Raw genomic sequence first — 25202 nt, forward strand, 5'->3', positions numbered from 1 at the left:
GTTCACTCTGATACCGAACTGTTATCTTTGTGACGACACTTAATTCCAGAGTAGATAAAAATGGCAAGTGTAGATTTGTGCTATTTCCTCCTTTCTCCTCCCTCCGCCCCAAATGGAAAGCTTCCGATTTTCAGGCTCATTCAATCAAAGAAAAAAGAGGGATGAATCAAAATGAGACGATTGTGTTGCATGGTCTGAGTCTTAATAACACGGTGCTCCACAGTCATGGATCTGCAAAGGACAGGATGACTGTGTGCTTTACTCTGCTTTATTGAAATCAGAATATCAGTAAAAATGTGTTATAACACCAGCTCACATTAGGCCTGAACAATAATATAATTTTCAAGTTAAATTTGAAACAACACTGTTAGTAAATTGCTGTATTTTAATAGCAATATTTGATTGGTGTGTGCTCGCTATAAATTAAACAAAATAATAGTACATGTTGGAAACAAGTTCCCAGCCTTTCATCAGAATAGGTTGTTTTAGGGGGGAAGCTGTTTGCAGAAATTGGATAAAATGAAACTATTTTATCCAATTTATAATCAACATGGACTATGTTGATGATCACCTGAAAATTAAGACCTGTTGTGTTTTCATTGCCTTCTTGTTTCATCAACTTTTTATTTTTCCTTCCTTTCTAGATGCCACTCACTTCTATACACCGGTCCCTTAATGTTGTAATGCGCCAACTCATTTTGAATTTATTACATAATGAATATTGAACTGAAGAGGATTTAAAAAAAAATGATATTGCCTATGAAATTATTTTTCGCAATATTTAAGCTCACATTATGGGACATGCCGCTCCCCCGCCACCGCTCCCTTATTTTGGAGCTAATTCAATTTCCCTGCGACAAACTCTCGCATGCCGACGCCGTCTCCATTGCGGCGCGCAACCGAACGCGAGCATTAATTAGCGGCGTGGTTGTTTTTTAATTATTCACGTGGCTTATTAGGCACCTCACCCGCTCACTCACTCGGAAGCCTTCCCGTCTACACTTTGCTCCGTCCCTCGCCGTGTTCACGCGGGACCTTTAAACTTCCACCTGCACATTATAGCTCTAATAAAGCTGTTATCAGCCCGTGAAGGAGATGGCAAACAGGTGAGCGAGAGTGAGGGAGACGGATAGAGAGAGAGAGAGAGAGTTGTCAAACAGGCGACTGAGGGTTCTGATATGTCAGCAACAGAAATTAGCCAACTGCACTCCCGACTGTGACACAGGCAGGTAGAGAATAAACCCACCGGTTCCTCTTCCTCCTCTCTCTCTCTCTCTCTCTCTCTCTCTTTCTCCTTAATTCTCTTTCTTTGCTTCTGCAAGCCAAAGAGAGAGGGAGAAAAAGAGAGAGGGAGCAAGTGAGACAGAGGGAGAGAGAGCGTCAGCCGGTGAATTTTTACAGCTCTCCAAAATCATTATTGGCAATTAGCGTTCGTCAGGGAAGACAGCAGCTGCTTGTAATTACAGGTAGCCCCTCATTACTTCTCAGTGTAGGGGAGAGGAGGGATGGGATGGGAGGGAGGGAGGGAGGGAGAAAACATGTTCCAGCCAGTGTTTATATTTATTTATATATTTCCTGACTCGTGATGTCGAGCCATCTAACATATACCAGCTATAGCGAGGGGCTGGAGGATTCAGCAGGTGCAGCTTGAGGAGGAGGAGGAGGAGGTGGAACTCATTGTAAACAGTCAACAATATCAAACAAATATTGTGCTATTGCAGTAGTGATGTGTGTGTGTGATTGTACATACTGTGTGCACAGTTTTTTTTTTTTTTTTTTTTTTAATATTTCAACATTTGGCAGCAACTTCTGCTGCTTATCAGCGAAGTTTATTCTGGGGTTGCAGAGCAGCCGTGCTATTTCTCTCAAGCCATGAGATCTCCGACCGACATGGCACAGGTTGAGATGACCTGACATCTTAGGGCACACGCTGTTAGCGTGCCCTAAAAAATCAGCGCCGCATGGCACGGCAGGCATGTTTGATGGGCCCTGAAGGCTGATAGTTCAGCCCTTTTAATTCTTTCCACTAATGGTTAAAAGAGTTTTATATTAGGGCAGCCTCACCTCAGGCGTGGCCCAACTCTCTTGCCTGATGGACCAGATACTCCTTAAAGTGATTTAAGCAGAGCTTCTCCTTGACAGATGAGGTGTTGTGACTCAGTCATCAAAGTGTAACTTACAAACCTGGCACTGGATATTCGGTGTTTGATTTACTAGTTGCATTTTTGTAATCTCAAGGCAAAACCACCTCATTAAATGAGAGCTGGTGCCCTTCGCTCAAATCAGAGTCAACCATCAAAGAGTTATCTTTTCATACCTTTCATGCTACGTTTACCATTGAACATTTTGTGCTGCTAGCTGGGCAGCACTGTTTTATAATACTTTGGCAACGCAAAAATTGTCAAGCAATCATTCTGACAGAACATGGCAACCGTTCATGGCCCCCCTACTCCTAAAAAAAAAAAAAGTAATTTGTGCAAATGTTTGTGCCAGACTGGGCAAAGTTGACGTTGATTTGACAGCATGGCTCCACGACTTAAACCTTTACTCAAGAAGGTGATGTGCAGCCTTTACCAACTATAAAAGGAGATATTTCTTTAGGCGCCGGCGATGTGGTCAACGCATACCTCAGGCAGAGAGCTAGACTGCTATGAATAGTTAATTAATACCATCTGAATGCCTTGTATGCACTAGTGACTGCAAGGCTTGAAATCTCAAACAGAACGTGCCATAGCCTAGGGCAACAATCACACCAATTAATCCAGGGCAGCAAACAGTGGAGGTGGTGTGTGTGTGTGTTTGTGTGTGCGTGGCTACGTTAAACAATATGGACCATTGCCTCAGACAGAGCGAGGTTAGGTCCAGGTGAATGGATGCCCTGCTCAGTGTTGAGGTGTAGTTTGCAACACAGAGGTCGGATCTGCTACACACAAGGCCTCAATGTAAGACCAACAGAGGTCATGCTAAGCATTAGCCTCTTAGCTTTTTCTCACAGGGAAGGAATGGCTGAGTTTGTTTTAAGTAACACAATGCAGGATTTGCTCTCGGGTTCCCCACACGGTTGGTAAATGGTGTTGCTTGTTAAAAGTGTCATTGCACAGTAGTAACATGCACATGATGGCACTTTTCCATTACATAGTACTCTACACAGTTTGGTTGGTTTTCCATTACAATATAGTACCTCCTCATCACTGCACGGCTGAACAAAACTGCTGTTTTATACAAGACACAAAAACTAGTGACTTGTAAATGAGTTGTTTTAGTGTACTGAATCATTAGAATCAGATCATTAAAAAGATTTGTTGACAGAATCGTTCAGTACTTCCTGCATGACCGGAGCACGGACATTGAACTCAAATACAATGGCAGGGGTCGTGATGCGGCTCGCTGCTCGCGATCGCCGGCTTCTGTTAAATACTGAGATTTTAGACATTTCCATCAATGTTGGAGATCAATGAGGAGTTTTAAGTCTTTTTAACTGACCTACAGCTCGGCATTGTTCGGTTTCATTCTTATGTTGGACGTCGAGCTCATGACTCTTCCAGTGAAAAAGGTACCAGGTAATATCATATAATACAAAAGTGTGCCGTGCCGAAAAAAGAAAGATAGTGCTTTATTTTGCATTTCAACCTGGCTTATATAATCTATTGCTCATTGTATGCACATTGTTTAAATGACTTGATTTATAAATGAATTTATAGATAAACCTGCTCAGGCTGTGACAGAGGTGCCATTCACCCTGTTGATGTGCCATCAAAAATAATCTTGGTGACATTATTTGAAGGTTAAAATCCTACATTAAGAGAGTGAGTCATATCCGTTCATAAGTTTCACAAAGGCGAAAAAAAGTCACAACTGCCAATCTTTCGCTGACTTCCTTGACAAGCCATGCATCATCCTTCGTCTCAACAGTTAATGTCAATAAACGGGTCGTTCTGCCAACAACGTAAAGCCCTTAAATTATGTCCTCACTAATTCATTAATCCATGTACAGCCACTTCCAATAAATGATTATTAAAATAATCTGTCACATATTAAAAAAAATAGAAAATTCTCTTCATACCTTGAGGATGTGTGCAGAGCTTCACTCTCTGCAAGTGTGGTATTTATTCTCTGCACACACTCAGACACAGGCTCCTGCTCGGTTACGGTAGAACAACTGGCATCCTGGCAGCGTAATGGCTCACATTTGCAGGGCATTTCTCGTTTCCACTGTAGACTGTCCAACGCAAATACAAAGAACAACTGTCACATTCAAACTGGAGCTGAAATGACTGGCTGGGTTTCGATTCATCTTGTCTGTCCGGGTCCCTCTTTTGTATTTGCTGCCATGAAAAAGTTGGAACTGTATGAGAACCCTGCGTTGAGAGAGAGAAGATCAAGTGTATAAGGATTTAACAGATGGAATTGGGACTAAATGAAGCGCTAATGCATGGATGGTATGAATCCACTGTGCAAGCTGTAGGTTGTTTACTTTTTTTTTTAAAGCAGACATGATAGTTTCAGTTGAAGGTAGAAGTTTGTTGTTGATTTAGTTTCCACTTAAGAGTTGCAGAAAGCGTTTGAAAAGGAATATGTGTGGTGGAAAAACAAATGATTCACCTAGTTTAGTCAACCGTCGTTTATATGATATATATATATATATGTGTGTGTGTGTATGTATATATAGAAATTAATCAGTTTAAAGAATGACTAGACTACAAGAGCAGCAACATAACACCGGTTTGAATGTGTCCTCCGTGTAGTTTATTGCTTTATTAGTTAAGTAGAAAGGGATTAAACGGGCAGTATATATGTCTTACTTTGGACGATTTTTCAGGCTGTCACTGGCGTGCGAAGACATTTCACATGAGTATTTTTACGATGCCATAACTCTGACAGTGAGAACCTAATGTCCCAATCAAATATAGACAAAATGAAGCTTTATTTATAAATGGAATTAAAGTAATTCACACTTCCTTCTCACACGTCGATACCAGGCTTCATTACTGTACAGTATGTACCCACGGGGGAAAGAAAGATCTTCAAAACAATTCCTTATTTGCGGTGCTGCTGTTGCCTGTTGTCTGCGGCAGCGCTGAGAAATATTGTCATTTTGTTGCACCGACGCTGGCAGTGCGGCAGTGCTGCATTTTAAACTGTTGAGTCAGATTTCATTTACCAGCTCTTTCATCTGTTTTAACTCGGCGAGCTGAGGTATCACACAGTGCGCCTGTGCACCTGTGTACATTTGTGATTTAGCGGTTAGTATGTGTATAAATTTGCGTGCCTGAATTTGTGTTGGCCTGTCTGTGTACTCTGATTTTTTGTTTGTTTGTGTGGGTGTGCACCCTGTTGTGTGTGTCTGTGTGTCTCTGTGTGTGTGTGTGTGTGTGTGTGTATATATATATATATATATATATATATATATATATCCAAGTCTGCACGTGTGGCTCCCAACCCAGAGCTATTATGTGGAGACAGCAGGTATAATATCTGCAAACCTTTGCTGCTGTGCTGGATAAGTAATGGCCTCAAGACGTCACCTTTATCTGTAGCCACACTCCTGCAGCTGGAGCTGTGTATTCCCTGTCTCACACTCCCGCCATGATACACAGGTGTGGTATTATGTGTGTGTGTGTGTGTGTGTGTGTGTTTATTTCCACAACACCTCCCCCTCCTTATGTATTTGCCTCACACAAATGTGGTCATGAGGAAGGCAGATAGGACCAAGACTGACACATTCATTTCCTTAACGGCTGCGGATGCGGCGGCAGTGGCGGCGCCGTCGCCCTTTTAAGCAGCTTTAGCTATATATCCCCTACAGACGTTGACACTGGGTGAGCGCGGTGCGAGTCGCCGCCGGGAGCACCCCATCACAACCCTGCAAATGGAGAATAGGAGACCATGGTTGGGACAGATAGGAGGGAGGAGGATGGAGTGGAGGAGAAGGAGGAGGGCAAAAATTTAGACGGGAGACAGAGAAGACAAAAGCAGACAGATGCGGGAGCAGGGAGACAGAATGATGTGTGAGATAGATAGAGAGAGAAAATTGAAATGAGACGGAGGGAGGTAGAGCGAGAGGTGAAACAAAGGAAGAGTTAGATGGGGAGTGAGTGAGCTTTGTGGTCTCGGGCTCCATGGGAGGTTCAGCCCAATCATTTATAAAAGGTAAATGCTGTCAGGATGCAGGGCGTTTAAAGGCGCGGCGCTGCAGGTGTGATTTATGCTCTCAGTACGGGGCTATAAATCACCCTGCCTTTGTTTCCACAGGCTGCTGCTGCTGCTGCTACTACTGCTACCGCTACCGCTGCCACGTCAAGACATAAGCATCCCTGCCTCATCTATGGCAGAGACACACATCCAAACGTACACACAAGCATGAGCTGGGCAGCAATGACGACATGAGCAAAGAAGCATGGTGATGGGTGTGGATGGATGGATGGAGAGTGAGGAGAGAGAATACGGGTGACCAGTTGCAGTCTATCAATGTGTTAAGTCAAAGAGGTGTGGGCGTGCTCTCTTTTTCTCTCTCACACACACACACACACTCGCCCGTTCACATTTATCGGTGCAGAGCATCATCTCGTCTGCTCATAACTTGTGTTTATTTATCGCTGTAACTCCACCGGTGTTCACAAACCTGACCTCTCTTCTGAAGTTGGACAACAAAAGCAAAAAAAAACATTGCCTTGAGCCAAATTAACCTTTTAGCTGCTTTTGCAGAGAGCAGCTTTCAGTAGTGAATTAAATTAAAAAAACAACACTTAAATTAACATTCTAACTCATCTGGCTCCATCCCTAATGCCCTTATATCCATATCTGTACTCGAGGCTGCAGGATTGTGTGTTAATTATGCATGTGTACTGTGTAAGATATGCAGTTAAGGGGGCGTTATGCTCCTAAATCTGAATTTATTTTTAAATTCTGTCCTCTCAGTTATAGATCTGCTTGATTACTAAATGGAAGTCGTCATTAACAGCTTCTTTCGTGCCCATCCACTGGGTAAAATTGAGAATATTTTTTTTCATAGTGTAGCAGTGAGGTCCACAAGAAACGTTTTTTCCCTCTCCTTAATTAATTATATATAATTATTAACTGCGATTATGTGTAGCTTTCAGAACCCCAAACGAGTTTCCCAACGGGGACAATGAAGTATATGACACACAATAATGTATTATTTTGTGTCATACATGAGGATGAGTGTGTTTTTGTTTGTTTTGACACAGTTACACTCATACTGTACTGTGTTCCCTAGGGTTTTATAGAGCCAGACTTGACAGACTGAATAAATCTGATCCCTATAATGCCTCCACATTTGGAAATAGGTGGAGAGGACGTTTCATTGCAGCGTTTCACCTCCGCTGTCTTTCTGGATGCGGTAAAATGCTCTCTCGACTGTTTTGGCATCCCAGAGCGATCCACCATCTTCACTTTTATGATCAAAACAGCCGGCGAAGAGACAAGTTGTCTGACATATTGCCCGATTTATATGTGTTGTCTAGTATATACGTCTATAGAGGTGAACAGCATTGTTTCCAGCCAGAGGGTGTTGTGACCTCAGCTGCTGGAGCTCTATAGGCCTTTTTTTGTACACTAAAATGTAATCTCATCCAAATCTCTTTCATTCACTGTAACAATGCCATCATGGTTTTTCAAGTATTCCTCTGGCAGACCACAGAAATGCTGAGCTGTCCACAAAATGTCTTGCCGTCGACACAAACCCGAGCTTAGAAAAACTTCCGCGGCGAGGACATAGGCAGTATTGATATGACGGGGCTTGTGGGAGGGAACGGCACTTGAGCAAAGTCACAAGTCCCGCGTGTGACAGTCACATTGTCAGCATTCTGAAAGTAGAGCACATAAACCTCTTTGTTCTCCCCGGAACACCACCACTTTTGATGGGCTGTGAGATGGGTTTGTTAACTCTGACATAAACACATTGTCGTTGGCTGAAAATGAAAGTCATCTTGATAAGATCGTACTGTATGTCGGGGCAAGAAACTCCACCGTCTCTGCGATATTCAAAACATTTCCAGAGTTGCGTTATGAGGCACCGTTTTATATCTTGAGTCAGCGAGTCCCCGGCTCGTCACAGAATGACTTCAGACGATTAAGCCTGAAAGTTTTGCAACCGAGTCATTGGCTTTATATGATGAAGACATCGCTGGCAAGAGTAATAACAATAGCATGAGCAGGTCATGAAGTTTCTCATGCTGATGCAGGGGAATAATCGGCACTCAAAGTGTTACCTACTTTGCATAATTCAAATATTTGGTAGTACAATAAAGCACCTCTAGATTGATTTATTAATAATTATCCATCCTGGCTCAATGTGTCAACACTACTCCCTCCTCCATACTATTGAATTTAGTTTCCCAGGAAATGGCACATACCCTGCTACCATTAAATATGATGTAAAGCACTCAACAGCAGCACTATGTCCCCAACACATAATTAAACTCTTCACCCAAACCACATTTTTGCACCGCCGCACATCATTCTCAACAGAAACCCAATTGTGTTCCCCAGAAAGTGGTCAACAATGCTGGCCACTCAATGCAAAATACAAGAGTATAAATCACCTCAGAGAAGGCTCTGTGTCTCTGACTGCGAGGGCGGGGGGGGAAAGGGGGGGGTGAATGGAGCTGTAACATGCGGCAAACACGTACAAACTGACCTGAATGGCTGCTGGTATTCTGATTTCCCCCAGGAGCTCCTCTCTGGCCCGTGCCGGTGTTTTAGATTCCACAGGGAGGCCATTAATGCTCAGCCTGTCGACCTGATCCATATGTATGGCTGGCTGTTCTGTTCTGTTGTGCTCCTGCCTACCTGGCTGTCTCGAGGCCCGCACGCCGAAGCCCCAAATTGGTTCCTCAATCCTGCAAAGATAGGAACAGAATAGCAGACGAGGTCGACACAAAGGACACGCAAACGCGGTTTTACATGGTGATTATTCAGGCCGTGCGTCTGGAGGTCTAGCAGCAGGTATCGAAGCTTTATTTGGCGACAGAAGAACACAAATGAGTACTTGTTCTCTTAACTCGGGGACCAGTTGGCGTGTGTGTTCTCATCACATGACTTATTATCGCGCTGTTCTGTCAAACAGAACAGTAGACCTGAATGAGTTCTCTGACAGATGTTGCAGCTGTGATTTAATTTGTGATAAATATATATTTTTTTACAGTCCATATTTTAGCATTGCCATGTGACGCCATCAAAATACTTACTACTCTTTATTCGAGATGGAGAATGTTTATATATGTATATATATATACATATATATATATATATAGATAGATAGATAGATAGATAGATATATAATTGTAGCCTTTGTGATTTACTTATTTATTCTCTCTTCTTCCCTCACTGATACACACCTGCATCCTTTATTCAAATATTCTGTTTTCCTCGTAAGATCAGTTCAATCTGCTCGTAGTGGAGCGTCTTTTTTTTTTTGTCTCTCTAATGCTGTGAGCTGTTTTAGCCCGAGTTAATATTAAAAATTAATAAAGCCAGACCAGGAAAATAAAGTGTTCTGTCCGGATATAGCCAACTCTCATCATGTCCATTTAGCACTCAGCATGAGAGGAAGTCCTTCTCCGGGATAAATAGCGAGGCCGTCTTATAGCACAATACATCCCGTCACATCGCAGAGCGAGACAGGGGGGGGGGGGGTGGTCTTTGCAGGATGGAGGAAGAATGAATTCTGTGCTTTTCAAAGCCAAACAGAGAACTGACTGAAACATTTAATTGCCACCCCTTTTATGATGGGTATATGTACTCAAACATTTATGGAATAAATACTGCAGTGGCTTTTCTTTTCCTCTGCCCTTGCAAAGCTGAAACTTTATTAAAAAATAAAAACGATATAGCAAAAATAATATGGCATATCAAATGCTGATGTGTGCATGAGACACATTTACGTTTCCACAGCGACTTAAACTGTAGGGAAAGTCTGAGAGATATTGTGGCTCTTAAAATAGTGAGATACTGAATATTTTTAAGTATCATAACAATGAATGACACACAAGTTTATGAAAACTGAAATTCTTTTTTTTTTAATCAGAGGCAGTGAAGGTAAAGCTGCTCTCTGAAAATAAGATCTTTCACCTCTTAAACAAGGCATTAGTGGAACGGTAACAAAACCATCTTCAGGATTACAAGGGCTTAAAGCAGAAACATTTTTAGTAATATTGTATGTTTTCTAAATCCAGTTTTACTGATTGATTCAAGAGGAAAAAAAGTCAAATGTGGACATTGTATTTTGCATTATTTCTACTGAATTAAGAGCTATTAGGTGGTTAAATTGTGACTTAATTGCAGTGTAACTAACCACTTAAAAGTGAGGAGATTGTATCCATTTCACCGAAAACTGTTTTCGTAATACGCAATATCACTGACATACTGCGTGCATTTGTCTGTTTCACTTAAATTATCATAATTGTCCTGAATCTAAAACAATTAAGATTTACAATTACTTTGCCAAGTGGGAGAAATCAGGCTCGATGATTGGCTGAGAAAATGATCAAGGAACAGTTTGCCCATCACTTGTTGTTGGCATGGGGTGTAATCCTAATGTTGGCAAGCCAGAAATAGTCGACTGCCTTCCAGTCAACACTCTCCACAAATGATATATATTTATGTTATTATTTTTTTTGACGGGTGATTTTTGTCATTTTTTTCAGCTTTGTATTTTTCCATTTCAGTTCAGTTGTTAAATTGTTAAATAGATTTTCTAACGTAAGCGAACGCGTAAGACGTCTTTGCTCCCCATATGAGATTTTGTCTTCTCCGATATGAGTGATGGAAGAGTGATGATGTCTCGCTGGAGGTGTTAAATTTCCCTGCCTGTCTCTCTCTCTCCAGTGAATTACCCTGTCAGACTTTCATTAATGACAGCTATATGCCAGAACATGTGAAGAACACACAGTGGGACAAAGAACGCTACAGTATCTCTCCTTTCCTTCCACCTTTCCTTCATTCCTTATCCTCTCCTCTGTTCTCCATCAACTTTCCTTCACTTTTGTCATCCTATTAAACCCCAGTCACACTTTACATTTATAGTGAGTCATATACGTCCCTCTCTCTCTTGTGGTAAATATGTGTATGTGGGTGTAACGCCGCCGCCGTGCATTTTCCACAAGCTAACTGTAATCAAAGGATTGTCACAGAGGCTCACTTTTTTTTAATGTGTACCCTACTTAGACTTTTCCCATAGTTTACTGCACGTTGGAATGAGGCCATCCAAAAGTAAAGTGCGACCAAGACGATCCCTAAAGCAAGAGCTTTGAGAGCTATAATGCTTACACATTATCATCCCTGGTTAAAAACAAGAGGATTTATCAGCAGTGTCTCCGCCTCGGCTGGGGCTAGGGGGACCAAATTACAGCCCCAGTGTCTGGTTGGAGGCGGGGAAGGAAATAGATGGGTCTAGATATAATGGTGATGGCCCCTGGGTGGTACTCCTGTGAGGGAGAAAGAGGAGATTAGAGTGGAGGTGTGAGCTTGCAGTAAGATTACATTTTCCCTCTTTTTAATGGATAAGTGCTTCTTTTTTTCCTATTTCACTCCCACTATTCTGCTTCTGTTTCACAGTGTTCCGTCTCTCTCTCTCTCTCTGTGCCCTCCGTCACTATACACACACACACTCCTCTCTCCCTCTGTCACCCTCTCCCTTCGTCCTCCCTCACTTGATCCTTACACCTACGTGCTACAGATGGTTTCATTTTATAAGAGATAAAACCACATTTGGTGGAACTGATTAAACAGAGGGAACAACATCCCCATCTGCCATTTATTCCAATCTGAAATTGCTTGGGCAGATGCTGACATCTTTGGAGATGATTGATTCACCCCGTCTGGCCAGAGAGGAGTGGAGAGTGGAGCCGGATTCTCCCCGGGGCCGCAGCCCCCTGTCGCCATGCCATGGCTTCACCACAGTGTCACTTTACCAGCAAAAGAAGCCCCCCCCAACCCCCTGAACCATCTCTTGTCTCCAGCAAGCTGCTGCAATCAGCGCAGGGCCTGATTGGACTTGGGCAGGTGAGTGCAGTACACTTTAATCATGAGACCAGTACATGCCAAATCATCCCCACTGCATGTGTGACAGTGTGAGGGCACAGCGGGTGGTGGTGGTGGGGGGTGTTCTGTGTTTGTGTTCTCGCACCCAAATTACAAAAAAAAACATAATTTTGCAAAACAGATAGTAAGGGTTTTCATTTTATTTTATTTGGGATGTTGAAGACTCCTGCTTCAACAACAAGGCAACACAATGTGTTTGTTTAATGTTCTCACATTAAAAGAAAAATAAATATTGGATCAATTCAACTTCAGACTATTGATAGAGTACATTTTTAAAACCATCAGCAATCTTGTTGTAATCATGAAAAAAGCTTCATACCGATAAACCAATTATCAAAATAGGTGGCGATTAGTTTAATAATACTGGACTACGTCTATCTGAAATTGCACTGGATCACATTTTCTCAAACTTGGACCAACACATTCAGATCATACAATCAGGAGTCGACTTACGGACTATAGTCGGACTATAGCTGGTCTGGGAGCTCTGCGTGTGTACCACAGTTCTTAAACCTGGGAATATAGAAGAAGCTGCCAGTACATTTGTTCTTTTATCAAGGAGAATGATTTTATGCCGTCACCTTAATGAATTTAATATTTTATTCATGTTCATTGTCAGTTGGAAGACTCTCAGGCTCGACATAACTGTGCATGGAAACGTCCTGGGTGTGTAGGATAATCCTCTGGGACCATAAATAATACTTGTGCGGATTTTATTGGAATCTGTTCGCCGGTTTGTGATGCCTTTCAGTCTCAAAGTTCGAGGTCACGGTGACTTCACGAAACAGATTTTTGAGGCTGAAACTTTCCACCTAGAGGTGATCATTCTTAAAAACAAAATGCCATGCGAAGAAAATAATCTCTTAAATTTCTGGATGGCAGCATATTGATTAGAAAGAAGTGTGGATCTCACAAAATCAGCAAAATCCTTCATCCACTGATGACTAACCATTTACAACGGTTATCAGGAAGTCGGGACATAAACCTGCCTGACGTGTCGTAACCTTTATACGTCTATTATAATCAGAGCTGTTTGCCCGTCGTCTTGTTTGTGAACGCACACGCGTGCTAGAATTGTCGCCCTGCTCTCTTCCAGTGAGGCCACATGATATACGAGTCGCGGGAAAAGAGCACCAGTGGGTCCTCGATGATTAGATACTCCACTCAACCTTCGTCTAATCAACATTTATAGTGTCCTGCCCGTGGAATTGCACTGCCCTCCACTAAATCGACCGTGCGTCATCACTTGTAAACACTCAAGCATTTTAAGATGGAAAACTCTTCCTGCAAAAGTGCCATCAAAGCCAGTGGTGTGTGAGTTCGAGTGTGCGAACAAATGCACATCATCTCATAAAAACTGCTGAGCTGGGCTCTTCAATGCAATCAGGCGCCGGTCTCAGCTCATATACTTGTTTGATGATAACTGAAGATGGAGGGAGAGTGGTGGAGCTCTCCAAGGGACTGCAGCGATAATTTAACATGGTGAGTGGGTGTGAATCATTGTGAAGGTGTTGTGGGGGAAGGGGGGCTGGGGGGGGGGAAATGAAGAGATGGAAAACAGGGCAGGCTCCCCAGGGACTCGGATCCATCAGGCAGCACTGCTGTGGCCTCGACTGCAGCATCGACCCGTAGGACAGCAGCTCAAACCCGTCCATCTTTTTTCTCATCTCTCTCTCTCCCTATTGCAAAGTGGTGGTCTCAGTCTTCCTCTATCACTGTGATTCATAGTGGTCCCTCTCTCATCCCCCCCCCCCCCCCCCCGCTTCTATCATCAAGCATGTCATTCCACATCAGAGGCCCCATCTCTCCCCTTCTCCATGTCTCTCCTAAGCCTCTTGAAGTATGACTGGGCCTGAGAATGGCAAATGAATTCCCAATCTGAATGCATACTCTCACCCTCTCCTCTCTCTGCTGCCCTCCATCACCCTCGTGAGCCTCGGGCTACTCATTCCACCTCTCCTCCTCCTCCTCCCCCCTGTGCCCACACCCATTGCAAAACTCTGATGGGATTCAGAGCAAATTGCTCACCCCTGGAAAAAAAAAGACACAGAGCATCATAAAAGGATAAAAGTGAATTGTCTCAGTGAGCTGACTGCCTTTTTTTTTTTGCACGACTGTGTGACATGACAAAGAGTGTGTGCTCAAAAACGTAGCCTTAGAATACCCTACTTCTCCCAGTGCAATAATCCATTACCAGCAACATCCACACCTTTTCAAGAGTTAGAGCTCCCCAAGGCTTTGACTTTGGACAGGCAGAGGTTAGAGGAAAACAACCTGGAAACAGCCTTATCTCCCAACACACGAATGTTTGTTAAGGCTCCCCATTATGTCTCCCCCCGAATTTGCATATTAATTGCATTTTGGCTCGACTTGCCTCCTTTAAGGCTGCTGTTTATAGGTGGTTTATTTCTTTGGGAAGACACAGACGTCCGTGGGGAGCTCACCTGCAACAGAGGACAAGAATTGAATTCTGCAGGAAATTGCTTTAACTTGAGTGTAATCGAATTTGCACCCACACGCACCGTGACTCGAGGACCTAGAGGGCGTGCATGCATGTGGATGCACACGTACGTGTGCAATAATACACACGCAACAAACATAGAAGGAAAAAAAAAAAACAACTCAAAAATGACCTTAAGAAATTAATACAACTGTATGCAAACAGATAAAAGTAGTTTTCTCCTGCTCTCCGGCTTCCCCAGTCCCTCTCATGTCTTACATTGTTCCCGCCCGCCTTTGCTGCTTCTTTTTTTTCCCCCTTCTCTCTCGCGAAACGTGTTTACCGCTCAGACATCAGGGCTCGGTTTGACAGCTTCCTCAACAAATGTTTGAAAAGATATGAAAGTTTTAATGACTGGATTGAGTAGGGGATAAAGGAACAGCTGGAGTTTCTGTAATGTAGTGGCTATTCTTATATTGCAGAGGTACACTCAAGCTGTCTCATTTGAAAACTGGCGTCGCAGTTTTATCCGTACTTAAGAATAACAGGTGATTGAGCATTCTCTCGGCCCTATCTCCAAAACAATGTGACCATATGGGACTTATTTGAATATGATGCAGTGAATGGCACTCTATATGTGTGATATCACATTATGCAGAGAGGGCCTATTTATTATTTTCTAGATAATAGTTTCATTTCACAGATTATGACTCACATGGATTTTTTTTTCCTCTTCTTTTTCCACAAGCTTGGTTGCAGCGATAGAGGCCATTTAGTAGGAAATAGCAGGCACTGACTGTTTTAGCTGTACAGGTCATTATTTCTTGATTAGCATCCGCTACCAGCGACAATGTTTGTGATTATTCGTATATTGAGAATAACTATTCAATTCCTGGGACACAACTGAATTCCACCACAAGAGATTTGGCTTTATGGTAATGGTCTTTCATTCTGCTGAAAATCTAATGATCTGCACTCAGCCCATTGGAGTAACTCAGTTCCGGGGCATTGATTTCCTTTGCGTCGCAGATTGATCTGTGGCCTGTTAGATCTCAATATGTCACAGCCTCTCTGTAAAAGGGCCATAATACAAAACACATGCACAGACATGCACTACAAAAGAACAGAATAAAAAAAAACAAAAAACAGGGGGTTGTATTTGAAATGAAACATATTTTTGCAATCTCGACATGACCATCAATGTGCAGCTATGCCACTGGCCCTGATGCTGCTGCTGCTGCCCTCTCCACTCTAGTGTGAATAATTTGTGAGCAGTAGCCCGCGAGAACAAAGTCTCATTACGGCCACCACTGCAGTGGACCACTCCCCACGTCTCCCTATAGCAGCATCATGTCCCTTTATGCAACGAACCGCGGCACCCTTAAGGTCGATGCACAGAAACCCCCCCCCCCATCTTTCCGTTTTCACCATTCTCTTAACATAGTTGTCTGACATCTCTGCCGGGGCACAGACCCCGGCGGCATGTGTCTGAGAGAGAGAGAAAATGATCTGCGTCCCATTTTTAGACAGACAAACAAGGACATTTACAGAGACCTTCTGATGCATCACAGTTGAGCCCTGTAAGAGCCGACCCCTCCTCGTGTTTGTGTTCATATTTGACTCTGCTTTGAGAGAAAGGTTTCTACAGTATGCGATGTGTGTGTATAATCATGTGTTCTAAGGGGTTTGGTAGGCACAAGAAGGGACACATGGAGCTTGCTCTCCCGCAGATGCAATTAGGCTAAATGGGATTATGCCTATCACATTTCAGACAGGCTGCCCCCACAGCCACCTGGGGGAGAGGGCAATGGTTGGAGGAGGAAGAGGAGAGGGGGGGGTGATGGAGAGGGATAGAGGAAGGGGGGTATAAAGGATGCAGAGAGGGGAATGTGGTCTCTTAGAGACAGCATCCAGCGTAGTTGTAATGCAGACGGTTGCAGAGCACACTGAAGGAGAAAACATGTCTGGTTTCTCCATGAAAAGGTGCAGTATGTGTCAATAGATGTTATAGAATAGAGAGGAGTCTACACATCATCTGACCCAGCATATATGTTGCCCTTCATGTGATGTCCTATAGTTCATCCCTCTGTCATCAGGGGTAAATGTCAGCATCGATGAAGGAACTGAAGGAGTGGATGCTGACATGTGATTGCACCCATGGGTTCTCCTTACAGTTATTAAACGTATTCAAAATAACAGCAAAAGAGAATAGTATACGGTTAGCCTATTCAAATAGCGGCCCGTGGGCCAAATGTGGCCCATAACCACCTTCTTAGTGGCCCAGCCTGTGAGAAAAAAGAGAGACACTTTTAACTGGCCCTCAAAGATTCCTACATACATTCCCACAGGAGTTGATAGGTTTGATAGCATTGATAATGCCCTTGTATTCTGTTAAAGGCACTTTGAGATGTTTGTGGGTCATATATGACATGTTTATCGCACCTTTTTGATTTTTGAATAGTTACAGCTAAAACTGTGCCCTACGAAGGACAGGTCAAAGTGTACAGCTATTAGTTTACAGCAGGAATCTGAGACCAATCTGAGCCTGTATCTGTGCAGATGCTTCAGCTTCTTATGTGGAATCTGTGAGATGACAATTGCTATTTCATAGAACTAAGTGACTCATGATGTGGTGATATCGCATTAGTTGAAACATGCCAGTTGTTGCACCTGGCTTCTCTCGGAAATAAAACATCATGGGACTTGAGGTTAGGATTAAACATATATAACTTATGCAAACACACAGAAGCACTGGGGCCTTCCATACCTACATGCGCTTCCTTGTAAGGAGCACAGCAGTGCGTGGCGCAGTGCCGCATCCCCTCAGTCTCCCACACTCGCCCTCCCATTAATCAAAAGGGATGCGGCGGTTCCCAGCTCACCTCGCAGTCTCCTGGTGCCAGCTGTGTTTGGGACAGGCCCTGTTGGTCTGCCCGCCCCTAATCACACACTGTCATTGTTTCTTTGGCCTTGTAAACACGGAGCCTGCGCCACAGCTGATCAAATCCAGGGTCGCATACGCCGCGGCTCACATGCACAGATGTATACAGAGACCTGCGCAAACATGCGGATCCGCGCTCTCACTTCTGTGTATACAAGTTCACATTCCCAAGGCTCAGTGAACTGCGCACAAATATTAAATGTGTGCCACCCAGCACAGTGTTAAGAATAAACTACTTCATATAAGAATTAAAATGTTCCTCCTTAATGCCAGTAACTGCATTTCACAAGCTGGTTCCCTTTAGGGCCGACGCTCCATGAGAAGGCCATGTGAGTGTGCACAGTAAGTGTAAACATTCATCTCTGCGAGCAAATAACTGTCTGGGTGCGACTGGACATCTCTTAATGATGAGGAATTAAATGTTCAGGGTGGACCACTGAGAGAGATTACAATATGCTCCTGAACACAGGGGGGACTGAGAACTGAGGCCGAGGGGGGGCAAACTGGAGTACTGTGATAGGATACGGACCATTAATAATTGAATTTGCTGACGTTATGACAAATGGCATTGTCCTAGCCCTCACTGGTGCCCGTGACTGTTACAAGGCCAGCTGGACAGAGTCTCTGCGCTTCTGTTATGAGATCAAATCTAAGACGATTATTTTGAGTCTAAGAGGTTTTAACGGAGACTATCTCCACACTCTCGCCTCTCTCACTCTGAGAATCACCGTGCAGGTTTACTGTTTTGGGACTGAGAATGACCAAATGAGGCAGAATGCTGATGGGACAGTGAGCAAGTCTGTGTGGGAGTTAGTTACACCCCAGTGTTTGGTATTTTTGCGATGTGTAGCCAGCAGAGAAAGAAAGGCACAAGTGTGCTGTGTTTGCACTGTACGGGACGGCCTCCTGCTCTTGACGTGTATGTGGTCAACTGTGCCCTAAGGAGGCATCCACTATGAATTGTGGGTTACAACCGAGGAGGGGGGGGACTCTGGAGTGTGTACAAACCCGGCACATTCTCCCACCCATGCTGTGAACACAAAATACAGCATGTCAAACAGTAAATAATGTTGTTTTCACCCAAAAAAACTGAACCGCTTTAAACCAACATGAAATTGCCTCTGTTTCCAGTTCCTAATTCTAAGTCACTTCCTGCCCGTCAGTTGGAGGGAACAAGGCAGGCGATGTGACGATCTGTCAGGAAAGAAAACTGCAATGTACGCATAAATAAAGTGTGCGTAATAATAGTTCAAACACTTACAGGTAATCGGTGCAGTCCACCCTCTCGCTTCTAGTGTTTGCTTTTGTTTTGCAGTGTACGCCTTTTTTGTCACATCCCTGATTATAGTCATTCTGCTGGAGAAAAACAAGGTGTTTTTTTTCAGTGGTTAGTTTCAGGAATCCTGAATCAGAACTAATTTTCTATCTCTATTCTGCCTTTTTTTTTTCATTTTTATCTTTGTCTTTGAGCAATATCTCATAAATAAGTGCTTTATCATCTCATCGGTGGTCTGCATCTAACCTTTAACCACCTCCACTACACCCAGTGAGGGAAACAAAACAAACAATACAGAGAGAGAAAGCGAATGAGACACAGTTCTCAGAGAACATGCCGCACTCTACACTCAATACAAGTGGTTTTTGTTTGGTTTGTCTAAAATAAGCCCCATTACAGTTGTTAACCTTTCACAGTAGTGATGCATCACCTGAAACAGAAAGAAACACACACCACTGTTCATCTTTATCACTACTTTTTAATATCGTGCTAAAATGAGTCTCTGGTGATTTGCACGGGGCCAAAGTGTTGCTAATTTAAACGACTGAATAACCGGGTACCACATCCTGAATAATGACTCCTTTTATACGAGACTGTTAAGATTGACCAAACTGGAACTAGAATAATAGCACTATTTATGAGTCAAACGTATGGTGAGAAGTCACAGAAGGGCATTCTCTGTGTATTTGTCTCCTGTGGTTTACAGATGTCTAAGCGGTGTCTGTGAGGGACCTGGGGTCCGCAGGCCTTATATTTCTTTGCTAGCTCTGTTTGGCGTTAATGGCTATCCCTGTAGATACAGCCTGCCGCCAGCTGCTGCTCTGAAAAAGAGGCTGGCAATTAGACCTTGCACTTAAAACAAGGTGAGTCAGGACCTTTTAATGGTGCACTATTTCTGCACTCCCACACATGTGGCCGCTTAGATTTTTTTGCTGCGCCAGAGCAGTCGGCAGCACTCAGACGTGGAGGTGACTACTTCCAAATATGAGGTTGTAGGTGGCTCGGTAAAGAATTGTCACGCAGTAACAGCTTTTAGTGCACGTTCCACTAAGAAAGCCATGTTATAATATTGTAACCTTTGAGTTCATATCTGTTCAAATTTAGGATCATGAGAGGATGCTCTGTTGGACACTGCTTTTGCTAATATTATAGTTAAGGCTCCCTGGTGCTGTCTGTCAGGAGGGGGTGAGGTTAATGTTCTAATTCTGTCCTTCCTCTAATGTCAGACCTTGATAAGAAAGTGAGGAACGGCTGCTTGTGTTTAGACTGCTGCACCGTTTTTTTTTCCCCCTTGGCCCGAACCCAGATAACCTTGAGTCTATGATGATGAGAAGATCCCAGTAAACACATTGACATGCATGCTCTCTCCGTCTCTTTCCTTACTTCAAAAAAACAACAACAACACAATTATACAAACGGCACAAACATGAGCATGAAAATGAATTATTTACTGTGGCACAAATAGAAAAGTGTAGGCTGATAGCGTAGAACCTCGCAGGTGTCTATTTTAATCTCTCCTTAATATCCTTTCTTGTGTTTGTGCCACAATTTCTATAGCCGAGTGTGACGGCAACAATATTATTTTTCCAAATAGATATGAAAGAGCGTTTCAGGGAGTGGCACTGAGCGGGAGAAAGATGTGTCGGTGGATCAAGTCTCGCAGGCCCTTGGACTCACAGTCATCCATATACACAGGCGTAAAGGCCACTGGACTTAGCCTCTGCTCTGCTGCTGCTGCAGTCAGACTGCTGTACGAGGAGGAGCCATACTCTTGTGATAAATGACAGCGTTCAACCTGGCCAATCTAAATAGATTATCTTGGCTGCATACTCCCCCGTCCAGGTGCCACTGTGTAAAACTGACTGACTATGTAAAAAAAAAAAACGTACAGTCACCTGCGTTGTGCTGCTTATTCATGGCAACATAAACACTCTGAAGGATAGAAAACTGGAGTTTGTTTGTCAGCCAGTTTTAGACGTTCTTTTTTAACTATAAGCAATAGGATTTAAGTAGCAACCTGTTATACTATTAGTAGAATTAGCTCCACATGGATGTGGTACATTTTAAGGAATATTAATTGGGCATGCTCTCCTCTGCCGTGTCAAAAATAATCGACGTCGTCTTACATGTGCACGCACACATATTGTGCGTGCGCGTGTGTGTCTGTGAAGAGCTCCCCGCCTTTTGTTCTCCATGAGATAAAGAGCACTTGCACACAGTAACAAACATTATAAATATGCATTAATCTGTTCTGGTTGGGAGAATCTGAAGAACTGTCAAGCATCAAATGTAAAGGTCATGCTTTGCTCGCTGTAAGGGGAAAATCCTGGAGACTACGGTTAGGGCACTATATTTGAATAAACTATGCACGGATTTACAAGAAGTAACCTTCAGGGGTAAACACGCCCCCTGCTCTCACTGGGGGTGTAGCTGCCATTATGGATGCATTCTATCACTGACTTTACCATAATGAATTGGTCTATAAATCTCACACAGATCAAGATAAATAAAGAAATTCTATACAATTAATAATCAGTAGATGACACAAATATTCCCTAATATTTATCCCCACTTTACCTAATTTTAGTGTTTAGTGATTCGATGTACCACTGTGGTAAATAATATTGTGTATGGAAACAGTGTGCACAAAGGATTACCTTTTGAATTTTGAACAAGATGCCCCCACCCAAACCCCCCCCCCCTACCCCCACCCCATCTCTGTGTAGCATGACAGCCAAGCAGAATGTGGCAGGTGGAGGTCTTTCAGGCAGAGCGAGGGGTGACCTTGCCACTTCCTTTTCGTAGGACCGGTTCGGTCGGTAACACAACGCCATCTTCCAGAAATACGCTACAGCTCTACAGACAGGCCCGGCGAACAGAGGGGCCAGTCGCGGCCCCAGCCTCATGCCCAGCCCCATGGTAGCAGATGCCACATGGCGGCTCCTGAGCCTTCAGCCGACGAGGAGACGTAGGCGAGCGCCAGCCGGGTCACCGAAGCCCATGTCCGTGTCATGCACAGAGAAGGCCTTCTCAGCAGGAAGGCAGGCAGCCTGCCGTCCTCTCCTGTCCGCCCCCCCCCCCCCCCCCCCGTCCCCTTTTTTTTGAGGCCGAGTGTAACAGCTCGTTTGCACGTGCTTTGTGTAGATTAAAGCAAAAGGCTGTCAGGGATAATAAAAAGTAATAGAGCTTAGCACTTTTTGGATTAGCGTTCAAGACAGTGATACTACGCGGGTAAGAGTGCAAATGTATGTGTCCTGTATGTGTGCACCCATGCTCATGTGCCCATAGTATGCGTCATGTGTTGCTTTTCACATTACTGCCCACAGAGTACGCTGACGTGATGCGTAATATCGAGGGCTAATGATAGTTCTTGTCTTAACCTTGTGTTTGCGTCTGAAAGAGAGCAAGACAACAAAGTCCTCTCATCACATTAAGTCTGTTCTTCCATCACCCAAATGGTTGCTCGGGCAAAGTTAATTGCGGCTGTGCAGTAAGCCACGTGAAATGCATAACAGGCAAAAAAATGAATATACAGAGGACATGTTGAAACGGCGAGGCGTAATTGACATGGGTTTGCTCGGTCATTTTAACCATCAACAACCTTATAAATAACTCTATAACTATAAACAACTGTATATTGTTGACATTGACAGGTGGTCAAACTTTATTAGAGCAATTAGCAACTGTACTGAGCAACAACAATGAAAGCAGAAGCTCCAGGTGACATTTGCACCAAATTGAAATGTTTAGAGATTTCCAATGTAATTATTTATGTCTCAAAGAAGGTTGTTATATTATATTTATTATCTAGAGAGAATTCATTATTTGTGTGGTTTTTTTTTTTTTAAAGAAAAACACATATAGCTCCATTTACTCTATGCTGGACTAGGTGTTTTACCTTTTGTGTAACAATTGTGTTATAATAAGTTTTTGTTAAACAAATGAAGGGATACTGATATTTATCTTAAAATATGCGCATGTGACTGCTTCATTTAGCATGACCACTAATTAAGAGGTTTGTAAAATAGTAAAATAATCACATAATTGTTTTACATCTTTTTAGAAAACATATTATGAACAACCTGAAATTTCTTTAAAAAAAAACAGGTGAGACAAAGACACAAAACATTTAGTCAAAGGTATCTGGAACTGAAAAAACTTTGACATTACATTTTCCCAAATCCATCCCGCGGTCTGGATTGGACCCTCTGGTGGGCCGGTTCTGGCCCACAGGCCGTATGTTTGACACCCCTGATTTAGACATATTTCAGAGAATGTTTATAATTCCCTGCCATTATAACATCGTATTGTGTATGTATCAACACAGATTGAAGACGGAGACAGATTTTCTTGGATATAGAAATGTGCCGTCCTCAATCGTAGACACATACAGGAGGATGAAATGCAAACCATAATGAAATTAAAGGGGACAGAGTTACTATTTGGAATGGGTACAGTTATAGCATGATGAATTATGGCACATTTCCTTCAGGGGACATTGCTTGAGGAAATGTTGTAAAACACCCATGGGAACCGGCAGTCATCAATCACACATGGTGTGGTTGGGGGTGTTGTGGTGGCCCTGAGGACTCTGGTCTGCACAGCAGCCAGTAATCTAAATGGTGACACTGAGCTCCAAGGCCCCTATGGTGCTGCCCGCTCTGCTGCCTGCAAAGAAAACAGATCAGGCGAGAGGGATCAAGGTTTGTTTTCTCCCTTTTCTAGGTCATTATTTATTATGTGAAATATCAACGTCCTTGGCTGCTGCATGGGAACCCCCCCCCCCCCCCCCCCTCCCCCCAATTGACAGATCTCATTATAAGATAAACGTGACAAAGATAGCTCATAATGCTTCAGAGAAATGTAACACCATTAGCGGGTCATTGTCATCGTTCTAATGTGTCCTTTTAAGCCGCTTAGTGAACTGGTGCTAAAGTGTGATACAGGGATTAACCTATCAGAGAGTTGCTGCGGAGGAGTTTAGCCGCCATTGATGGAAATTTTTGGACGTGTGGCGATATCTTCCCAGGCGCTACGCTGAGACGTGGTGGAGCCTGATTCCTAAACACACAGAGTTTGTGGGATATGGGGGAGGATGTCTGCAGGGTATAGGCATGCACAGAGCTGGGACTGGCGTGTGTTTATTTTATGAATTTGTTATTGCTGTATTGGAGGCAATCCTTTGCATCAAACACATGGATATATTTTTATTCTCTTATGTATTTATATATATATATATACATTGCCGCCATCAGGTAGCTTACAGTGATAGTGCAACAATTAATGTCATCAGCACTGGTCGTGGTGTCGCAAACAACATAAATCTTCATACATTGGCAAACTACATCTCGTTTCTAGGACGACCCTCTGTTAAAGAATGTGCTTTTAATGAGTTGACAGAACTGATATACTGAGGTTGAATGTCTGCCAGAGTGAATTAATGAGTGCATATTCATACGCGACTTGTGGAAATGGCTTCAAAATGTGAATGACAGCGAACGCTTCCAGGGTTAAATAGTAATTTACGAGGCCATTGTTTAATTCTGACGTACAGTAGAACCATCTGCAGTCATCAGAGGACGCATCGCTATCGTTCAAACATTCATTGTGCTTTTGGGTGACGGTTAGCCGACACGATTTCACTGATCAGTTTCACGACCTCATCAATCATCCCATTAGCTCTCAGCATCACATTAACATCGTATTAAAGTTAGCAAGCAACACAACGGATGCTTGTTGGTGTGTCGTCTGCGGTGCACACACACACACATATACGCTCACTTGACTAAGAAGTCCATTTGTCTCTCCGTGTAAACGTGGCGATTCCAGAGGCCTAAACGTTGTGTTTACGTCAAACATAACTCAACACTAATTGTATCATAGTTATCAGAAATGAGAAAATGTGTCGTAAAATATGCTGTTTTGATATATTCCAGGCAAGTTCAATGGTGATTTGATATTTTTAAGCCAAGCTTCACTATTGTGCTTTCTAATTTCATGGCTCAGCAGGAATTATCAGAGCTTTTTTGATTACATTTTCATATGACCTTGATCTCAAAGGGTAGAGCAATCAATACAATAGCCATTAGCATCCTGGTAATTGTTAGTGAAATAGTAATCATTTCTTGGGCCCCCGGAATCTCGCTTAGCTTCTTATTTATTTATTGGGCATATGGAGGGAGAGCGGGGGCTGCTCGCCGAGATGGATGTGATGAATAGAGTCCTGAGATGCAAATTAAAACGTTTGTAATTAAACCCACTGATCATGGTAGCATTCTGGCTGCAACAAAAACAAGATTTTGATATTGCAAATTTTTACCTTCAAAACCCGAATGCAGATTTAATTTGTTTGTACCATTATTTTCTGTGCTTTTGCGGCGCATTCATATTTCACTGCGGTAGCAGGGTTGGCACGCGGAGCCGTCCTGTTTACGCTCGATCCGTCCGACAACATGAAAACCAACAATGTACCAAATCACAAT

The 25202-nt window shown here is 43.2% G+C and overlaps 1 long non-coding RNA gene across 1 annotated transcript in view; it reads left to right on the forward strand.

Annotated features, from left to right (window-relative positions):
• Positions 1–25202, forward strand: part of LOC131444565 (uncharacterized) — a 171127-nt gene that overhangs the window by 67985 nt on the left and 77940 nt on the right. The window contains exon 5 of the long non-coding RNA XR_009233742.1: positions 11805–12024. This is a non-coding gene — a long non-coding RNA (uncharacterized LOC131444565). The remainder of the gene's footprint in view (positions 1–11804; positions 12025–25202) is intronic.

The sequence above is a fragment of the Solea solea genome, chromosome 18, assembly GCF_958295425.1.
Source record: "Solea solea chromosome 18, fSolSol10.1, whole genome shotgun sequence".
NCBI classification, from domain to species: domain Eukaryota; kingdom Metazoa; phylum Chordata; class Actinopteri; order Pleuronectiformes; family Soleidae; genus Solea; species Solea solea.